Source organism: Tursiops truncatus, chromosome 13 (assembly GCF_011762595.2).
Source record: "Tursiops truncatus isolate mTurTru1 chromosome 13, mTurTru1.mat.Y, whole genome shotgun sequence".
Classification (NCBI taxonomy): Eukaryota; Metazoa; Chordata; class Mammalia; order Artiodactyla; family Delphinidae; genus Tursiops; species Tursiops truncatus.
The window spans coordinates 13,442,349-13,465,186 of record NC_047046.1 but is presented as its reverse complement, the minus strand read 5'-3'; positions in this window follow the sequence as shown (position 1 = coordinate 13,465,186).

The following is a 22,838-nucleotide window of genomic DNA, read 5'->3' as shown; positions in this document are numbered from 1 at the left end:
GCAATTTTGGGCCTAGGCTTCAAGAGGTCCTGCATGCCTTCATTTTCTCTTAGAATGGTACCACCACCATGACAGTGAGCCTGAGCTATCCTGCTGGAGGATAAGAGACCACTCGAAGGACTGGCAAGAAAGTCCCAACAGAGGCTCCCCTGGGTCAGCCATCACCCAGCCAACCCGGCAGCTGACTACAAACACGTTTGTGAATCCCGCAGAGCTCGGGAGAACTACCCAGCTGGACTCAGCTCAAAAGCTGACGGGAATAATCATGAAGAAAATGAACACTGGTTTTGGTAGCCGCTAAGTTTGGGAGTAGCTTGTCATGCCGCAAAAGCTGACCTATACATATTCTATAATAGGGATCACCTTGCGTTAAGAAAATTATATTTTTCAAAAGTGAAGAATCTGCAACTTTTAGGACTTCGTTATTTGTAACAGATACTGATTCTGATACTACGCATGTGTGTGTCAACCAGTCTGGGATGGAGAATCTACTCTTAAAGACACATCCGTGGGGTTTGGGCCATATCTATGCTTTTTCCAGGAGAAAAAAAGTCCTGCTTCCTACGTATGCCTGCCCACAGGGCTCCCTTCACAATCCGCGTCTCATTCAACAGGCTTCTGTTTTACATGCAGCTTCGTGAGTTCCTGCAAGCCAGTCCTCTGTCTCCTCAGACGGCAAATTCACTTTGTTTCATCCACAGCTTCATGGAATGGAGAAAAGGAGCAAAAGAAGATAAAAGTGAGGATTTGCCAAGGGGCTGGTGCTCGGGGTGGGAAAGGAGGCTGTCCTGAGCTGTGGGAAGCCAGAGGGAACAAGGCGGAGGCGGCCAGTTGCAGAGAGATCTGGGAGGAGAGTATGTGAACAGGCAAAGAAACTCCCGAATGAACTGGTTATTGACGGAGTCAGCCTCGCACGCAGCTCTGCCATCTTGTCAAAAGGCTTTTATTTGTCCTTTTTTGTGAGAGTCCTGGGAAGCGATCATTAAAGGAACAGACCCGAGGCAGTCCGTGCTGATCTGGGCAGCATGTGCGCCTGTGCCTGCCCCTGCCTGGCCTCCCTCTGGCCCCCGCCCCCCTTTTACAAGGGCCAACTGGGTTGCAAGGTTAAAGCCAGAGGGGACAAATTGGTGTTGCAGGGTTTTTTACAAAGTGCAAAGGATCAAAGTCATTAGCAAAGGGCGAGAGAGCAGGCCTGTTCGAGAGGGAAGCCAGCCACCCAGCGCCTTCCACGAAGCATATCTTGTCTTTCCCAGGTCTGCCGTGGAAGCCTCCACACGGCACAGAGGAATGACACATTGCAGCCCTGCGGGGTTTTGGAAGGGACTCCTTTGGAACCAGGCAGGAAGTGAACCCAGTTCCAAGCCAGGAGAGTTTTGGGGGGATCTCCAGGTAGCCTGAAAGGAAGATGTGAGCCTTGAGTGAAAAGTTCATGAGGAGTCTGTCTGAGACATTTCATTGCTTCCTTCCTGTTTCAGATGGAAACTCGCATGGCCAGAGCCAGATTGGCGATGTGAGCACTTCCAAAGCTTATCAACTGTGATGTGGCAGGGCGAGACTTATGGAGCGAGGGGCTGTCCACGGAATTATTTTAAGTGGCCCATAGACAGGATTATAAATTACATAGACTCACTCGACAAACAGCTCCCTCCCTCCTTCCCTCTCTGATTCTACCAAGAAGAAAGTCTCTGTTTGGTGCCAGTGTGCTGTGATAAGCAGAATAATGGCCCCCAAAGATGTCCATGCCTGTGAATACGTTACCTTGCCTGGCGACAGGGACTTTGCACGTATGATTAAGGTTAAATCCTTGAGATGGGGAGATTATTCTGGACGATCCAGGTGGGACCAATGTGATCCCATGAGTCCTTACAATGCAAGAACTTGCCTTGGCTGCAGAGAAGCAGAAAGACCGCAGCATGACAAGGATCCAGAGGTCCTGAGAAGTTGGAGGACGTGTGCAAGGACCAGACGGAGGCTGCCTGGAGGTAACAGTGGTCCCCAGCTGACAACCGGCAAAGAAATGTAGGCTTCAGTCTTGCAACCACGTGGAACTGAAGGAGCAAGGAAACGCATCTCACCAGAGGCTCCGGAAAGGAACGCAGCCCTGCCCAACCTGAGGCTTCTGACTGCAGATCTGTAATATAAACACTGTTTTAATGAACATGTATTCCATTTTTTACAAATAAAGTGGAAAAGAGTGTGGGTGCGATTGTAAGTGCAAAAGACCCTCCTACTCAAAACTTCAGGAAGGTTCTAACACCCAGCTAGGATTTGGTACCATTGTAGGGTGTTCATTGTTTTTACCTCTAGGCTTCATTTCTATTTGTGGTAAGTGGTAATGGCTTTCTATTTACGGTACTGATTTCAATTTTCCTCCTTTGGGGTGAATTTGTTTAAGAAAAACAAATTGAGTTTAAAAATATTAGTAAGTAATAATGTGGATTTTGTGAATTGACTAATATTGAAATATCTAAAATTTGGGAAATACCAGTCCAGAGTTTTCTGAATAGCCCTTTGCGGGTTCAGGAAACTGACAGGTAACTCTGCATGTGATTTGCATGTATTTGCATTCATTATATTGACCCACACAAGGGCCAGTGAGAGGCAGGGCAAGATGGCCTCAGTGTTCTTTCAATGGCTATGCTCAATTATTAAGCATTTCTCAGCTGGCCTTTGGTATTAGGACTGGAAGGAAAAAAGTGTTCAGAGCAGCCAGTTAGGTAAGGCTTTGTAGCGTGGATTAACAATCAGACTTTGGAACCAGTCAGTATTGGCTTTGAATCTTGGCTCTGCCCCTTAAAGCTGTGTGACTTGTGTCAAATACCGTAACCTCTCTGAACCTCAGTCTCCTTGCCTGTAAGAAAGAACCAATGAGAAAACTCTCATTGAGATGAAGTGAGGATTTAACAAGGTACTATTTGTAAAGAGCCCAGCTGATAACACGTAGTAAACGGTGTCATCCGTTATTATTACTCTTAGCTGCCTGCCAGTGGCCTATTCGCTTATTGCTCGTGATCTCTGCCTCTGGCGTTGGAGGACTTCCCCGAGGGGTCTTCTGGGCATGGCTGGGACAGACAGGCTCCAGGCACGCTAGGCCTGGGCTGGTCTCTGTCACCCTGACATGCAGAGAAAAGCAGAAGGAAGGAATCCTGCAGAGCTGTATGAAGCTGGGTGGCCAAGCCTGCCTGCAGACATTCTTTCCCCTCCACACAGGGGCTCTGGCCCTTTTCAAGGATGGAAGTTGAAGAGAGAACATGCCCTGGCTGGGAACAGAGAGATGCAAGGCTTCTCAGCTCTGACCAGGGAGGTGGTTTGGAGGGGCAGTTTTGCCTGGGACTGACTGGCGGGGGGCAGGGAGAAGAGGGCACAGAAATAAAGGGCCTCTTTCTAGCTCTGCTACTCGGGTTGTGCTTTAAAAACAGTGTGGCTTTGGGGATCAAACAGGCTTGTTTGGAATCCTGCCTCTGCTAGCTGTGTGGCTTTGGGCAAGTTACTTCCCCTCTCTGATCATAACTTTAGTTAATGTTTATTAAACCCTGACTTTGCGGCAGGCTGTAATCTAAGCGCTTCACAAATATTGAATAATTTAATCTTCACAATAAGCTAGTGAGGTAGGTATGATTAGTATCTCCATTTTCCAGATGAAAAGGCACATGAAGTTTCTGCACCTGGACCCAAGTCACACACAGCTTATACATGGCAGAGCCAGGATTCAATCCAGGGCAGTCTGGATCTAGAGTCTGTACTTTGCTAGTCTTACGGTGATTTATTATTTTTAAGACTCTCTTATTTGTTATAGCCTGCTTAAATCTTTAAAGGCTATGTTTTCTGAACCTGATTTTTCAGATTCCAAATACAGTCATCAGACTCTGAGGTCACACAAGTGGGCTTACTATGTGATAGACTTTGGTATCCTGTCTTAACAGCCAGAGAGCTCTTCTTTCTTCCCTCATTTTTTCCTTTCTTTCTTCTCTCCCTCCCTTCCTCTCTTCTGTTCATCCAACCAGCACACACTTATTCTCTTCCTACTGCATACCAGATACCGTGCATATGTTATGTTCCTATGTTACTCCTTCTTGCCCTGTCCCATGCCCTGGTCGTTGACATGCTCTCAGTCACCCACTCGCCCCCATCCTTGTGCTCAGGAGGCCAAGCCCTTCCTAGATCAGAACTCCAAGCAGACAAAAGTGCTGGCAGAGTTTCCCCCGTCATTTGTGACCCTGTCAGCAAGCCATGGCCCCGCTGAGAGCTGCGTTCTCAGCCGAATTAGTGGCAGAAGCCGCCGCTGTTGAAAGGAGGCCTTGCTGAGACCCACACTGTTCCCGGACAGCCGCCAGACTCTTGGGGGTCTTTAGGTAAAAGGGCAGACCCCACCCAGGCAAGGCTCCTGGGCTTACATTCTGTCTCAGAAGAAATCCAGTAGACGTGGAGCCAAGGAGGAGGCTGCAGGATGGGGAGCTAAGTCTCAGACAGGGGCAGGGGGTGGTGGAGCCGTTCCCAGAGCAGGTTTTACCAATAAACCTCCAAGAGGGAGGAGGACCTGGTGTCTGGGGCCTGCTAAACAGAGGGCGGTGGCTGTAAGCCCAGGATGACCTATAGATTGATCAGGGTCCTCAGGACACAATGGTGATGATGTCCAGGCTCTTCTTTTCAAAAGAAAAACCATCAATGAGTTTGAGGGCAATTTGGAGGGTGTGACGGTTGAAGTGCAGCTCAATCACTTAACTCAATGGGGGTCTTAGGGCTTGTTACTTCATTCCTCTGCGCCTCAGCTTTTGCATCTGTGAAATGGGCATGCTGACGGCCTTCCGTTCACTGCTGTCTTTGAAGAGGATTCTATGCTCCATTTTTTAGTGAATGTGCACTTAAATTTCTTTTATAAACAGAAATACATTAACGTTATTCCAACGAATTCATGAAATTTCAGCAGTAATGCTTACAACAATTATCTACAATTTATTTGCTGTCTACTCAGAACGTCTTCAACATTCATAACGGGGAATGCTGCTCTCAGTCCTTATCTTCCTGGGATCTGGTTTCCCCACACCACCTAATCCTCACATATGCTGGCATTTTTCAGGTCTTAATTTCTCGCTTTCTCACTTTTTTTTTTCTAAATCATTTTCTTCTCCCAGGATAACCCACATGCTACCTCTTGGTGCCTGTGCTCCTGATTTTAAGCTGCTCTGCTTCCCTGGTTCTTCTCCCTCCCACTGCCTTCCTGTCTTAGCAAAAGTTGTTCTTTCCACCCAGAATGCCTCCCTTTTCTAATAGCTGCCCACGTAAATTCACAATCTTGTTTGGCCTTCAAGGTCCTGATGAAATGATTCTTCTTTTGAGAAGCTTCCTTTGCTTCCGTCCCCTGTGTGGTTCTGTGATATCTCTGAGCACCTACTGGTAATAATCATGCCCCCAGGAAGAGCAATGGCATATGCCTGCTGCATAATGAGTGTCTTTAGGTGCTAATTATTATTATACGTATTGGCTGCACCAATTCCCTGTATCCATGCTCCTTGCCCTGTCACTTGTCCTTTTCTCTAACTCTGGACTCAGCCATGTAGCTTGCTTTGGCAACGGGATGGTAGCAAACTTGATGGAGTGGAGGACTGAAAAGTCACTCGGGCATTTCTTTGCATGCACTCTCTAGGACCCCTGTGACTGACACAGAAACATGCCTGGGTTAACCTGCTGGAGGATAAGACAGGTCTTTGTCTCCTCTCTAAGAAGAAGGTCTAGTTATTACAGCCAGGGCCATCCAAGATCAGCCAACAGCGAGCCAACTATAAGATATGTGGTTAAGCCCCAACCGAGACCAGAAGAACCATATAGCGTGCCCAGTCAAGACCAGCAGAAATACCCAGCTGACTCCAGGACTCATGAGTCATAATAAATGGTTAAATCTTGGGATGGTTTGTTACACAGCAATAGCTAACTGATAAAATCACCATCAATTTTGTTATTGCTGAATGCTTTGTATGTGTCAGAAAACCCCACTAAACCCTTTACAAACATCGTATGATTTGGTCCTCACCTAAACTGGGACATGATTTCCATTTTAAAGATCAGGAAACTAAGGCTCAGGGAGTTTACCACTTTTCCAAACCATTGGGATTGGAAAGTGCCTCAGTACCTTTTCGAGGAATCTGGTCCTGGCTTCTCTACTTTTCTCATCCCTGGTGATCTGACCTTTTACTTTTAAAAGTTTCTTTTACTTTTTGTGCTTCAGTTTCCTAATCCATAAAATAAAGATGGTAACGGTCACTATGGTTACAGAGTTCTTATATGGAGATGGATATAATGTTTGCAAATTGCTAAGACCAGTGCTTGGCTCATAGTAAGCACTTCATAAAATATTAGATATTCCATTTCTCTTTCTCTTGCTTTTTTTTTTTGCTTTCGATAACCTGGTACAGGTAGACCTCAGAAAGTGTCCAGCCATTGCAACAAAGCCTTATTGCAATAAAGCAAGTCACATGAATTTTTCTGTTTTCCCAGGGCACATAAAATCATGTTTATACTATACAGTAGTCTATTAAGTGTTCAATAGCATTCTATTTATAAAAAAAAGTACACACCTTAATTAAAAAATAGTTTCTTGCTAAAAAATGCTAACCATTATGTGAGCCTTCAATGAGTCATAATCTTTTTGCAATAATCACATCAAAGATCTCTGGTCCCAGATCACCATAACAAATGCAAAAGTAATGAAAAAGTTAGAAATTCTGTGAGAATTATCCAACTGTGACATAGAGACGTGAAGTGAGCATGTGTTGGAAAAGTGACACCGATAGACTTGCTCCGTGAAGGGTTGCCAAAAACCTTCAATGTGTAAAAAACACAATATCTGCAAAGCACGATAAAGTGACGCACCATAAAATGAGGTCTGCCTGTATTTCTATAGTTGTCATCTCCTATGTAGGCGAAGGCCCCTTGGAGGCTGGGTTCATGTCTAGCTATTCTAGGTGACCCACCACAGTGCCTTGCCCAGAGCAGTTGCTTAGCAAGTATATGTTGAAAGTCTATTTTGACTCATTTCACTAGGAAATGAGAATGCACTTAGTGTCCTCAGAAGAGGAGGAGACCAAGAGGACATGGAGAAGGAGGGTGGGCTACAGCGATAGTGTGAAGACTTTAAGTTAGACTCAGAAAAGAACTTCCGGGAAGGTAGAGAAACAGCTTTTTTTTTTTTCTTTTTTTTTGCCAAAGGAAATGTCCTGCTTTTCCCTAGCAACTTTATACACTCTCAACTAGGCATAATTTTAAGTCTATTTGGAGACTAGGGGGTGGTACTGAGAATAGTGACCCCACGATGCCCTTGCCCACTCCAGGGATCCTTCTGAGGCTCGAGGCGAAGGCAGACAGCTCTCCTGCCTGTTCCTTTCCACTATTTTTCTTTGCAGCTGTCTCTGCATTTCAGATTCCATGGCTCTGCCAGGGACGCTATTTTGGGATTTGTGGGAACAGGCTGGTTTCAGCAAAGAGGAAGCTGTAGAAATCTCAGTAAGCTCATTCCCCTGGGCCTCCCAGCCTGCTCTGAGGGCAGCAGGGATTCAAAGAGGCTTCTCCGGGGTCCAGCGTCCCAGGCGTGTGCAGACTGGAGAACAGGATGCCTTTCTCCAGCGAACTCCGGCAGCTGGGGGCAACCCTCATCTCTGCTGAAATCGGCTCGCTTCCAGGCTAGCTGCCCTGAGGGCCAAGGTGCGCCTGCTGGGGTCACATTCCCCCCGCAAGCCTGCAGACATCGAGCTGGGCTTCCGTGAAACTGACACCGAATTCCCACCGCATCCCCGGTCTCTTTCTACAGGGAGAGAAGTAGCAGGTGGCAGCTTGAGGGAGACCGGCTCTGACCCTCAGAGGAGTATGGGGGCCAGCGGTCATGTGTCTGTCTGTCCACACGTAGCTGGGCGTGTGGGTTTGTGAATATGTGAAAATCTGTGTACGCAGTGGTGCATGGCTGTGTGTTCATGTGGGTGTGCTGTGAAGGTGCATATGTGTGTTTTCATGGAGATGGGCATGAATCTATTGATTTGTATGTGTGTATGGATGGATGTGTCCATTTTCATCATGTTCTGGAGGCCGTTATCTTTAAACTTTTAATTCACTTGATTTACATGAGTAATATGTGTAGTATTGCATTGTATGGGCAAACCATGAATCATTTAACCTATCATTTAACCTATCATTTAACCTATCAGGCACTGGCCAATGTTTGGATCCTTTTTGTCCATTGCAAACAAAACTGTAATGTGGGGCTTGCCTGGTGGCGCAGTGGTTGAGAGTCTGCCTGCCGATGCAGGGGACGCGGGTTCGTGCCCCGGTCCGGGATGATCCCACATGCCACGGAGCAGCTGGGCCCGTGGACCATCGCCGCTGAGCCTGCGCATCCGGATCCTGTGCTCCGCAACAGGAGAGGCCACAACAGTGAGAAGCCTGCGTACCGCAAAAAAAACCAAAAAAACAAAACTGTAATGTGCATCCTTTTAAGCAAAGTTGTATGCACCTTTCTTTGCGTGAAGGAAGTGAAGGAGTACATAGGTCAAAGGGTGTTCACATTTTGTTAACTTTTGCCCAATCTGTGTTGGCACACAGTAGGTGCTCAATAAATGATCGTTGAATGAACTAACTGGCGATTGAGCATCAGTCCAGCTCTGGAACGACAGACACCCTCACACTCACAATCTACCACCTCCTTCTAGCTGTCAAAATCTCAAATGAAGCTGTGGGGCTTAAGAAAGAAAACAGAATGGAATACCCCCACCGAGGACCAGTTTCTACCGATATGGAGGAAACAGTCTCTGAGAGTGTGCTCCCTCCGCAGGCACCTGCCCCGCGGCTGGCTCCATCAGTGCAAGAAGAAGAGGAAGAGGGACTCCAGGTGTGACGTCCAGGTCCTGCTGCCACATCCATCAAAGGCTTCCTAATGTACTAATAGCCATAATGTGTGAACATTGATTTCTGGGGTGACGCCAAAGCCGAGATGATTTACGTTCAAGTTCCCATTGGTGATGCACCATTGATCTCCATGGGCACTGAAATATTTATTAGAAAATATTTATTAGGAAGAGCAGGATTGGAAGGGCCCTGGCCAGGGGAAGTGAGCAAGTGACCCATGGGTGAGAGATTCAGGAAACGAAGGAGAAATTCCCAGGAAGAAGATAAGGGTGGCCCGGGGACCTCCAGGAGCCAGGAAACCACACTGGGCTCCAGGCCAGAGGTGGGGGTGGGGCATCAGAGGGCACCTCCTTGGAGGTGCTTCCTGGACCCCCCCACCTGAAACAGCCCGTCACTCTGTGTCACATCACGCTGCTGGCTCCCTACTTTTTATTGAGTTTTGATTGCTATACAGTAAAATCTTCCACGTTTAAGTGCACCGCTGAGATGTGAGATGGCCCCTCACGTGCCCCTACATGACACACCTTTATGTGCTTTGGCACTCGGGTCCACATTCCCACACAACACAGCTTTGGGTACACATGCACACCCTCATAGCAGACGCATTACCTACCAAGCGCACACTCGTACACAAACCTACTTCCACAGGTAATGGAGCACGACAGAATAAACACAGTCTACCCGTATATTTATCCAAACAAACATTCCCACACATCTGTGCAATTGTCCACATTCTCAGGCATACAAACTCACACACATATTTTCAACATAGACATACACAGATACACACATATCCGCATATATAAAAATATTCCCACGCATCCTCTCTTGTACAATATTTATATGTAAACATCCGTATACCCCAGTTAGACACGCAGACATACACTAGGTACCCATACCCATGCACATTCACACACATCTACACTCAGACACTCAGGTACACCGATTCCATGCAGACATGCATATATGTCGTATGCAGGATAACGTATGTGCATAGGCCCTGTGTACAGAGTCAAATATAGAATACACATTTCTGCCAACATGGACCCTGACACACAGAAACTCACACACATGTGCACTCCATAAGACATATGTACACACATATCTAAACATGCCTTACACGTGTGCATCGCCAGGCATATCTAGACATGTGAAGCCATATGTCACATGCGTATACCCATATGAAATGTACACATATATGATCCAAACATGCACAGAAGTTATGTTATGCCCCCTTCCCTTATTTGACCCTGAATTCTAGAATTCTTCAGTTTGGTTTGCCCCACTCAGCACCTTTCTGGACCTAATCTTCTCCCAATACGTGGTCCCTGTGAAACTCTCATTTCCTGCTTGGAGTATCCTAGCAAAATGTCCCATCGTGACACACCTCATTTTTTGAAGACACTTGATACTCTTTGGAGACACACAGAGGGCCCTGGCGTGTTCGCTGGAGATCCTAAGGGGCCTGAACCAGGTGGAATCTGGACGTTGCTGACATCCATTCAGCAACCTCCAATGAGACAGATACATGTTTATTTATTTGCAAGCCAAATCACAACTCCCTTCGGGACTATTTGTCCCCTAGTCAGAAATTCTCTCGCCCCCTCTGCCCTCACACTGCACATTATTTATACCTGTGACTTTAAAGCCCAGCTCCTTTGCCCTATTTTAGAGTCTTCGGGAGACTTTGAGCTCCCAGAAGGCAGGAAAAATGTCTAAATTGCTTTGTTTTTCCCATGGCTGGGCTACCTAGTACCCAGTACTTGTAGGTATTCAGTAAAAGCAAATTGAAAGGACTACTGTTTTGATGCTGTAATGAATGAGCCTAGATTGCTGACAGCATGTCAGTCAACATATAAACAAGCAGGCTGATCCACCAGCATCTTCCAGGAGATTGCAAATTACCATAGTTCACGGACTCTAAGATACAACGGACCATAGATGTACCATTATTTCATATCCTGCTAAGGAAAGAGAAACAACGCTGTCACTCAACTTCGACAGATGCTTCCTTAATCACGTAGCATTCTTATTTTATACTCATTGAAGGAGCCCTTTTAGACTGATTCCAACATGTATTTTCATCACATATCACTCTGGTGCATACTTTTTTTTTTTTCTGGTGCATACTTAAAAAGGGAAATCTAAGCAAAATAAATGGGTTAAGGATTTCCTAAAACTTCTCCAACTCTGAGTCTTTCAGATCACACTAAATCAGAATTGTTGACAACCTGATTTTTCACAGGATTATATCCTTGATGGGCACATTCAGGGCATGGATGTCGAAGCATGTCTTAAAGTTCTTCTCTATTATTTCTAGTATTTTCTTCCAAGGTTCTGACACCCATTCTGCAAGTTTGGATGCTCGTACTTTCTTAATCTTCCCAGAAGCTGCCAAAGGAAGATTCTCAGGCCGCAACCAGGGCCCACACTGGGTCCGAATTGCCCGTTTCCCTGCAGGTTTCCATCTATAGACAGGATGGGGACTTTCTCATCCGCTGTCTTTGGCATATCACAGCTACTCGAACTAGAAAACGTACCACGGACAAAATAAGGGCAGAGGTGGAGTGTCTTGAACTCTCCCACATATTCTGAGAGGTTCCCCGAGCTGGTGGGCACCTTCTCTTACCCGCAAGAGTGTGGCAGCCCCAAGAATGAAGCTGGCGTCATCTCAGACTTGTCTGGGCCAGTGCTTGGCTCAGAAGAGCAGGTGGAGAGGAAAACATAGATACTCTGGAGTAGCAGTCGGACACCCAGATGCTGCTTAGCTTCAGATCCTAGCTCCTCTGCTTTGCCAGCATGTGTCTGTGTGGGGACAGTTTACACATCTCAATGTCTTTGTCTGTCGGAGGGATAGACACATGTTCACTTCACTGGCATGTCATGGAGGTCAGCCATGCTTTTTTTTTTTTTTTTTGGTACACGGGCCTCTCACTGTCGTGGCCTCTCCCGTCGCGGAGCACAGGCTCCGGACGCGCAGGCTCAGCGGCCATGGCTCTCGGGCCCAGCCGCTCCGCAGCATGTGGGATCTTCCCGGACCGGGGCACGAACCCGTGTCCCCTGCATCGGTAGGCGGACTCTCAACCACTGCGCCACCAGGGAAGCCCCAGCCAAGCTTTTATTTCCTTTTTTCATTTGACAAATGTCACTCCATCACCTACAATAAGCCAGGTACAAGGGATACAGGGATGAACCAAAAGACGGAGTGTGTCCCAACATAGGATATAGCAACAAGGACGAGATCTCAGACCTTAGTGGGCGTCAGAGTCCCCTGGAGAGATTAGGTAAAATGATGATGCTGGGGCCCCACCCTTCAGAGAGTCTGAAGTAATTGGCAGGCAGTAAGACCCACTCAGGGGCATTTTTTAAAGGTTCGTGTGATCCTGCGATACATCAGGGTTTAGGACTCATGATGAGTAGCTAGTGCATGCAAAACGTTTTAAAAAATACACAGTGTCATTCTTATCTTTTACTTCACCAACATTCATCCTTTTATTCCCCCCAAATTCCTTCATCCATAACAAGTTAGTGAAAAACAGATTCAGCACAAGGCCATGTTAATTAGAAGATCTGGGATTTGAAACCAGGCTGTCTGGCTTTCTCGTCTCTTTGCCTTCCTTTCCCCCTTTGCCCAATGAAATATTGCAAGCAAATAAAAAGATGGAGGAAAACATAAGGACACCATGGATCCAACATCCAGATTTTTCAAGTTCATCACTCATTCATTCAACAAATATTTCTTAAGCACCTTCTAGGTAGCTGGCTTGGTGCTAAGCATTGTGGATAGAGTAGTCGACCAAACAGACATTGCTGGCTTCACGGAACTTCCGTTTTACCATATATATATTTTTAATTTATTTATTTTTGGCTGTGTTGGGTCTTCGTTTCTGCGCAAGGGCTTTCTCTAGTTGCGGTGAGCAGGGGCCACTCTTCATCGCGGTGCGCGGGCCTCTCACTGTCGCGGCCTCTCTTGTTGCGGAGCACAGGCTCCAGACGCGCAGGCTCAGTAGTTGTGGCTCACGGGCCCAGTTGCTCCGCGGCACGTGGGATCTTCCCAGACCAGGGCTCGAACCCATGTCCCCTGCATCGGCAGGCAGATTCTCAACCACTGTGCCACCAGGGAAGCCCCCGTTTTACCATATTTGCTTTACATTTTTTTCTTCCTAAGGACGATATCTTTACTCCCAAAATACATATACGTTCCCTATGCAGCTCTTGCTTCTCGCATTTCTCTCCCTCCCAGTCAGGACATAGACACCACCCTGATTTTTGCCGTTACTCACCCACATATTTACCTCACATTTATTCATCAACACTGTATAGCATTGCTTTGTATGTTTTAGAGCTTTTCATACATGGTGTCATTTATATATATATATGTATATATATCTTTCTATATATTTTATATTTATAAACCTTTCATCAACAACTTTTATATTATTTTGTTCTCCACATGTCCATTTGATGCACATAGCCTTGTTGTTTCCCTGTTGTATGATATTTGACTATACGATGCCATGGTGATGAATTTAATCCTTCTCTTCATGATGGACACCCAGGTTGTTTATATGTTTTCCCTAATATAGACAACACTGCAATGGACATCTTCATCTGTGTCCACCAGTGCATGTTCGTGAGAGTCTTGTGTGTGTATACTTAGGAGTATGATTGCTAAGTCATACAATATTCATACTGGAGCTTTGCACGGTAATTCTAAATTGCTCTCCAAATTGAGCTGAAACGAACTCACTCTCCCAGTAGCTAAGTCTGAGGCTCTCTGTTATTCAACCATGTTTGTTTTTCAACCCCTGCCAAGCAAATGAGTATGGAAAAAAATCTCTCCTTTTGGTTGTAATTGACACCTACTTGACTATTAGTGAGGATGGACATCGTTACTTATATTTATTGGCTATTTGGATTTCCTTTTGCTGTGAAATGCCTGTTCTTCTCCTTGTTCCATGTTTAAAAATCCGTTTATTTATCATTATGTCTGAGCTCTTCACCACTACACCCAGCCAGCTTGTCCAACTGAGAAAAACAAATGCATCTGATAAAGGGAGTCAAAGACATCACCCTTCTTCCTCCAAGGGCTGAAGAAAGCAGCCCTTATTGACTGGCTTCTATCACTCATCTGATTAAAGGTACCACTTACTTCCAAATGCTTAGAGCCGGGGCTGGGAGCCATTCATAAAACTCATATTGAACGATCAGCTTTCACAAAGTTTGCCTTAATGTTTTTGCCTGGTATTGATCTGTGGGGGAACTATAAAAATTGACACCAGAATAAACTTTGAAAGACGGCTCTCGCTCAGCTGAACTGGGATCAATGCAAATCGACCAGGGCAACAAGGGAGGGGATGAAACAGCCCCTTCTCCATTAGCTGGTCCCTGCTTGACCAGCAAAACTCTTCTGGGTCTTTCTTGGCCGTGCTTAGGGACTCAAAGGCAGATGCAATGGTATTTAGGGTAAGTGCTGAGATAGAGGAGAAACTCTTCATCCTGGGACGCGGGACTCCTACATTCACAGTTATCAGCACCTGAGAAACTTGATTTTCTAATTTTTTTTCTTTAAAAATTTTTTTTTGTGGTACGCGGGCCCCTCACTGTTGTGGCCTCTGTTGTGGCCACTGTTGTGGCCACTGTTGTGGGGGGAGGGGGGCCTGGGCATCAACATTTTGTAAAGGTCCTCAGTTGATTCTGATTCAAAGAGAAGGTTGGGAACCATTGCTTTAGGAGGCAGAGGCAATGTTTGGACAAGTGAGTATGTGGGGAAATGTCAGGCTTCCCTGAATGTTCTTTGGGTAAGAAGGTTTTTGTCTTGTTTCGTTTTTAATTTCTATTGGAGTCTGGTTGATTTACAATGTTGTGTTAGTTTCTACTGTACAACAAAGTGAATCAGTTACACATATACATATATCCACTCTTTTTTCGATTTTTTACCCATATAGGTCATTACAGAGTACTGAGTAGAGTTCCCTGTGCTGGACAGTAGGTCCTTGTTAGTTACCTATTTTATCTAAGTAGCGTGTATATGTCAGTCCCAATCTCCCAGTTTAGCCGTCCTCCCCTTTCCCGCCGGTAAGCATAAGTTTGTTTTCCACACCTGTGGCTCTATTTCTATTGTATTAGTCACTTAGTGCAGCCCCTTCCCAACCCGCCAGCTAGTTCACTTAATCTTTACAACATCTGAGCATTGATATTCATTCCCGTTGCTTAGATGAGGCCATCAGAGACTCAGAGAAGTTGAATTACAGCTCCAAGTCACCCAGCAGAGGCTCATCCCATCCAGCGCACTCCTCAACATGTTGCTAGACGTGTGTGGCCACAGAGGCTTTAAGAACATCACGGAGCAAAAATGTTTCTGGGCCACTGGCCAAGTATAGCATGAATGTGTTGCTCTGGAAATATGGGGTGTCTTGAGGCCAGGAGGGAGCTTCCTGGGTGCTAATGGAGTCCACATGAGCTGAAAAAACCCACAGTAAGAGAGGCATTTATTATCTATCTCTCACACCAGTAAATTTATGACTGTTTCCAGTTCTAAGACTTCAAAGCACAGCACAAAACCAGCAGTGACCACTTCCCCTCACCCCTTCTCCTTTTTAGCTATCTATCTATCACCTATCTATCATCTATCTATCTATCTATTATCTATCTATCATCTGTCTATCTATTATCTATCTATCATCTATCTATCTATCTATCTATCTATCCATCTATCCACCTATCTCCTTTTCTCTTATATCCATGAAGTTTGCTTTCTTCAAATACCTTTGTTTGGCAGAAGCAAGTTCATTGGCAGGAGAGAAAACTCCCCTCAGGCAGCGCCTGTCGCTTATTGAAGAGGGTCAGGAGCTGAAAGTTCCTCCTCCCTCATATCGTAAATAACCTTACCCTGCCTGACCCACAAATCATTTCAGATGTTTGGAATAAAGAGTAATTTCTGTGTTCTCCCCCATGGGCATAGCTGAGGGTGTATGTATGTGCATATGTGCATTTCATTTAATTTTTGTTCCACCCTCTACTTCTTCTTCTTTTTTTTTTTTTTTTGGCGGTACGCGGGCCTCTCACTGTTGTGGCCTCTCGCATTGCGGAGCACAGGCTCCGGACGCGCAGGCTCAGCGGCCATGGCTCACGGGCCCAGCCGCTCCGCGGCATGTGGGATCTTCCCAGACCGGGGCACGAACCCGTGTCCCCTGCATCGGCAGGCAGACTCTCAACCACCGCGCCACCAGGGAAGCCCTCCACCCTCTACTTCTAAGCTCTTTTTTAAAGGGATTACCGCTCACTGCCCCCGGACTCAGGGGCTCAGAAGGGCACTCACTCTAGGCCTGAGATTTGCTGTGGTTCCAGGGTGTTGAGAGACACCCAGCTCAGTGCAGGATCAGAGGAATGTTTTTCCATTGTTTTGTTTTGGGGACAGAAATTTTGACACCCTTAATATTCTTTGTTCTACCCATCACCACTCCCCCGGCTCTGGTCTGGGTTATTTTTCCTCAAGTTGCTCCTAATAGCCTCCTAGCTCATTCCCCTTCTCTCACTCTAGTCCCTCCTCCCTCTAATCCATCTTCCATGCCAGCCACCCCTGGAATGACCTTTCTGAGCCTCTGATCTGATCATCATCGAATACTCATTATTATTTCTGGTTCCTGCCTTGGAACCTTCCAGCGTCTCCTTGTCTTTGGTTTCCTCCTCTAAGCAGGAGAGAGGGGTTTAGATACAGCTAGCTTATCTGAGAGATGCTCACAGGAAAGCGAAGTGAAGGAGTAGAACAGTGGGCTGGAGAAGGGAGCAAAGGGAATAGAGTGTGTGTTAAAATGCCTGTTACTCCTGGCACCTGGGGCCCAGTTCCCTGGGGAGATTAGGGGCTCTGCATGGAACATGCCTCACGCTGCAGAATTTTCCCACTGGAGGAGACAACGACTAGAGCATTTATCTACCGGTAAATTGATCCCATCCTCTGTTTAGAGTTACCTCCAAGGGTGCTCACTTCTCTGCTTTCCTGGGCTGTATCCATGCATGGCAGGGCAAGCATTTTGCAGCTTTGGAAGATGCAAAGCAGAGACAAGGCGATGCCTGGTGGACATGGGGTGCTGACATCAGACCCTGGGGATGTGGGCTAGTGCGTGACTAGCATCTGTCCCACCTCCCGTCCCTCTCAGGATAAAGCCCAAACTCCTTAGCATGACTCAGAACAACTCCTGGAGGGGACCCTGTCTACGTTTCAAGCCTCCGTTCTTTCTCTGTCCCTGTGTCCCATCTAGCACCTTCCACTCCAGCTGCATTGACCTCTTTTCACACTCCCGGATGGATCCAGATATTTCAAGCCTCCACACCTCCGCCCGCGCTGCCCCCTCTGTCTGGAATGTCCTTCCAAATCATGTCCATCTTGAGGACAGCTCCCCTTGTGTCTGGACTTAGCTTGACCCTCATTTTCTCAGGGAAGCCCTTTCTGACCTGTGGGTAGAAGGGTCTGCCTCTCCTCCCAGGCTTCCTCTTCTAGACACCTTCTACGCTTGTATCATAGGAATTATTCATTTTAACTATACGTGTGTGTTTGTCTGTCTCCTCCACCAGAGTCAGATCCTTAGGGATGAGATTCATGCCATAGGCATCGTTACTCAGTTGGTGCTCAATAAATGTTGAATAAAAGGATGGATGGAAAGGGGCCATCTTGTATAAAAGGCTCCTTGGGTGGGGGCTTGTCTTTCCCAGCTTGGACACCAATCCTTTGCCCATAGTCTCAGCACACCGCTCACCTGGGTGAGAAATAACAACGGGGTATAGTGGCAGGTGCACAGAGTTTGGGGTCAGAAGACCTGGGTTCCAGAATTTTCTGGAATGAGAACTCACCACTTGTGACCTGGAAAATGTCCTTCCCTTGGCATCTCTCTGAGTGGGTCAGCCTAGACTTCACTTGATTATTATCCCTCCATGCCTTTGCTTCTGCTCGCACAGAAGAAACAGTGGCTGCGTGTTTGCTGGGTGTCTCCTTGGTCCCACGTGTGCTCTGTGCTCTGGGAAGTGGACCTGCATGGCCTGCACGGATGGGCTCTGTGCCCTGTGTGTTCTGGGTGGGCTCAGCCAATGGAGAGCACTGGCAAGAAATCAGAAGGAGGGAGAGAACAAGGTCGGGGTGTTTGGTGCCTCAGCTCCCTCCCAGCAGAGTTGCTGTGGGTTGGCTGTGTCAGTTGTTTGAGGACCACAGCTCCTATCAACAGCCCCTTCCCAGATCCACACTGTCTCCGTGTTCTGATAGCCTCACCCTCCTCTCATTTCTTCTGGCCCAAGAGTGGTAACAGCTCCCCACTTTGCTAGCCTCACAGTACTGCACCATCCCTTGGGACCTCCTATCCTGTTCCCACATCTCTGTAGATAGCTCTTTATTTACCTGTCCTTGAATTACCCAGTTTGGGGGTACCGTCTCTTTCCTACCAGGATCCCAAATGATGGTCCAGGTGGTGACTATCTGTTATGTAGAACTGACCCACAAGATGAAAATCGCTTGCTATCACAAGGACAACCCTGGCCCTTTCTAGCTGAAATATTCTAGGAAGCTAAGATATATCATAGGAGCATGAAAAGGAATATGAAGGTGATACAGCAGAGAGTGGTACAGTATGTCGGTTAAGAGCATGGGTGCAGAGTCAGACAAATCCACATTCAAGCCCAGCTGCACTATGCAAAGCTGCAGTTTGCACACCTGTATCACGTGGATAAGCATCGTATCTCCCTCGCAATGTCGTGGAGAGGATGAGGCATGTGTATGAAGCATTCGGCACTGAGCTGACCCACGTCACTGCAGGATACGTGCAATGACTGCCCTGATCACAACGCCCGCTTGCCACATTATGGCTGTTGATCTCTTTGTGTGGCTTTGCCCACCCTCCCCAGTTACGAACGCCATGAAAGTAGGGTTTCTGCCTTTTCTATTTCTGGATCCTTCCCAGTGCCTAGTTCAAGGCTGGGCAAACAGGAGACCCTCACGATAAGTGGAAGGAAACCAGTATGTATTGACCTCCTATCCTAGAATCAGGTATTCTCAGATTGAAGACAAATAAATGGAGACTTGAATGGTTAGTGACTTTGACTGAGGTCACACGGCTTTAACTTGGAACTGATTTGAGCTGAGCGACGCCAACACCTACACGTGCTTTTTTACATGGAACCACTTGCTGATGGTTTGACCCAGAAGAGAAAATACTAACCAGATGTTAATGACAACGTGTTACCAGCTGCAAAGAGGATATGGAAAAAAGGCAGGCGATAAAGGTGCAGGAGTTTCAGGGAGAAGAAAGAGACCCCTGTGGTCAGGACAAAGGCACCAATGATAAGTATCTTTATCAGGTTATTCGGATGTAAGCAACAGAAACCTATTCTGCTAACACACAGAAATGGTGTTATTGGAAGAGTATCAAGTAGCTAACAAAATAAAAGAGCCAGCTATCAGAAGGGACAGGGCACTTGTCAAGCGTGGGATCTGAGTACCAGGAGGTAATAGACAGTCCCTCCCCCTGCGTAGTGAATGAACACCAGTAATCTTTGGTGTGTGAGTCACCCTACTTACGATTCAGATTCCAGGGAGAAAATGTCTGATTAGCTCACCTTGGGTCACATGGTCTCTTGGCCAGGGGCAGGCAGGAATTGAGTGACTGTCCCATTGAGATGACATGTAATGCAGTGGGTGGGAATGATTCCCAAAAGGGGAAATCAGAATGCTGAGGCCAGAATGGAAAAGAAATAGATACCAAGTTGTCCAAAACAGGGGATGCCCACTGCAGGGATGGTATCAGATGCTTTTCACAATCGATGACATTTACTGGAACTTTCCATGTGTTAGGCAGGGCTGCTGTGTACAGTGGTGCAGCCTGGATCCTGTTCAAGAGTGCTAAGTCCTAGCCCACCCTCTGCTAGCCAAATAGCTGTATCTACCCAGAGGAAGGGATATCTTTCTTTATGTGCAGAAACACACTAGGCACTTTGTATAAATCATCAGATTTCATCCCCTTAACAACCTTGAAAGGTAGATGTGGTAGATGAAAGGTGCTTTGCTTCTTCTCCCATTGAGGAGATAGTCAAATCCTTGGGAAATGGTCCACATGCTATATGCATCATTGAGAGGTAAAGCCTGTGCCCCCTCCTCTTAATATTAATTTTTTTTTTGTTTTCGTTACGCGGGCCTCTCACTGCTGTGGCCTCTCCCGTTGCGGAGCATAGCCTTTGGACGCGCAGGCTCAGCAGCCATGGCTCACGGACCCAGCCGCTCCGCGGCATGTGGGATCTTCCCGGACCGGGGCACGAACCCGTGTCCCCTGCATCGGCAGGCAGACTCTCAACCACTGCGCCACCAGGGAAGCCCTGTCCCCTCCTCTTTAATCTGGAATGGCCTCAGTGACTCGCCGGCCAATAAAATATGGTGGAAGTAACATCCTAGGACTTCCAAGGCTGGGTCGTAAGAATCCTCGTTACTTTTTTCCTGGGTTTCTTGGAGCCCCGAGCCACCATATGCGAAGTCCAGCTACCGTATCCTATTGATCAGTTGCAGAGTTCGGGTTCAAGAGAAGGAATGGAGATGTGGCCTCTTAATGGGACAAGTGTCAAAGAGTTTACTGGCACCTTCAATCTACCAAAATGTTGGTTGAATACATTAAACAAATATTTATTTGTTGAGCATCAACTCTGTGCCAGACACTAATCTAGGCAGTGGGAATAAAGTGATGGACAAAACAGAAGAGATTTCTGCCTCCAAGGAGCCTGCATTCCAGTGAGAGTTCGCGTTTAGCTTGAATACATGGTTGATGACCTGGAAAAGAGAATTGAGAATGTCAGGCTTCTAACTTCCAACCTGATGCCTGCATCCCCTAAAATAATCTCACTGTGACACAAGGTTGGATTCATCCTTCCCGAGTCAATTCCCTAATCATTCATCATCTGCGTTCATCCTCAAGGCAACATTTGATGAATTCTGGGAGAATTAACAAAGAAACAGCAAGAGGCAGCTTTTGTGTCTCCTGCTTTCCATGAGACGCTGAGCACATTGTAGGGCTTAGAAACTAGACGCTGCCTGAAGCTCTCACGGTTCACTCAGGCCCCTCATCCACTCTGGATACAGGAACTTGACCTGTGGGACAGACAAAGAAGGAGAGTCTCAGGGAGAACGAGGAAGCTGAAGTTGCATCATCGTGACTCAGACCAGCCAGTGTCCACACTGGAACTGAGCTGCAAGCTTCAGAGCGGGTGTGAGGAAGACTGGGCCGGAGGGCTGGGTCTGAGTAGCACAGAGGAATTTCACTCATGGTGGAGCCAACCTGGGTTCTGTTCTGGGATAGCACACGTAAGTGGCAGGGTAAACCCCTGAGTCATGGAGCCGATCTGAGCTCTTTCAACCTGGGTACCTTGCAGATGAGCAAAATCCCGACTCCAGCACCATCAAAGAGGTTAGATGGCAAAGTCAACTGTTTCAACAGGGAGCAAAGGGCTGAATCACCCAGGCCATGCCTTCCTCTGGCCTGAGTCAGGCGTAAAGGATTAAGTGTTCTATTTTGGGGAGCTCCTAAGTGCTCCCTCGGAGCACTTCCAGTGGAGGTGTGTGGGTTCCCATCAACTCCCTTCCACACCTCTCCAACTAGAATCCATTTATTTTTCATTTCCATTATTGGGCAACCAACCAATGACTACTTGTTGAGCTCTGACTCGGATGCATTTTACATGTCACCTGGATTTCTTTTTTTCTCAGAAGGTGCTCTGGAGAATACCAATTTTCAAGCATGCTCCTCAGGCAGCCGGGGGTGGGGATTTCTTTGCAGATTTTCCATCATCAAACACAAGATACACTTGGGAAAGACTTGGTTAAATTTTTCTTCTACTGTAGCGCATTTGGAGTCTTTAGTGTGCTGATGCACTTTGCAAATCTCCAACAGTTATTTAGATTATTAACCTTTCCCAACTCATTCTGGCCATAGGACTCCTTTTGGCAAAGTGAAGGAATTGTTTTTAGACAAAACGGCTTTGAGAAATGTTGTCCTTAAATTACCACTTTAGAACAGTTCTTTCATAGCATGAGTGTAGGAATTAACCAGCGAGCTTGTTAAAAATGCAAATTCCCACTCCAGATGTTCAAATTGAATATGTCTTGGGTGAACTATTTATGTAATAAATATCTCAGGTGATTCTGATGTGGATGATTCATGGTACCCACTTTGGGAAACACTGCTTTAAGAGCAGGTCCGAGTTGGAAAGCATGTCAGCTTAACCCCTTGTTTTATAGATGGGGAAACTGAAGCTCTGAGAAGCAACTTGTCACACAGTGAGTTTTGTCTAGAGTTAGCGATTGGCCTGAACGTCCAGCTGAGAAAAAAACACAAAACTTGCCCATCACCTGATGAAACTTGCAGTGCTTCCTATGCCTCAGAGATATCTATAAATAATAACAATATTAAGTGTTAAGGGGTGGTTATTCACGGATGGATAAGTAGTGAGTGGATAAATAAATTAATGAAAATATGTCCCGTATTCTAGTCCCTTATACTTCTTTTGATACAATCCAAGTCCATCAGATTTATTTTGCTCAGTTCCTCTTATGATAAAGAAAGCTGATGTCCAGAGAACTTAAGTAATTTGCTCAAGGTCACACAACATGTTAATGGTAGAGTCATAGCTATAAGTCAGTTTTTTCTGATTCCAGATACCAATCCTGATTCCGGGATTGCCGTTCCACACCCAAGCTCGGATTCTAGAGTCAGAGGTGGATTTGTTTCTCAGCTCTTCTACTGACTAACTGTTCAACATTGACCAAGTCACATGACCTCTCTGAGCCTCAGGTATAAAATGAAGATAGTAGTAACTTGCTTCCCCGCTTTGCTGGAAGGATTTAATGAGATAAATTATGTATACTTTTGGCATGGTGCTCAGCGTGTGGGAAGCACCTTATAAATATTAAGTACTACCAATAA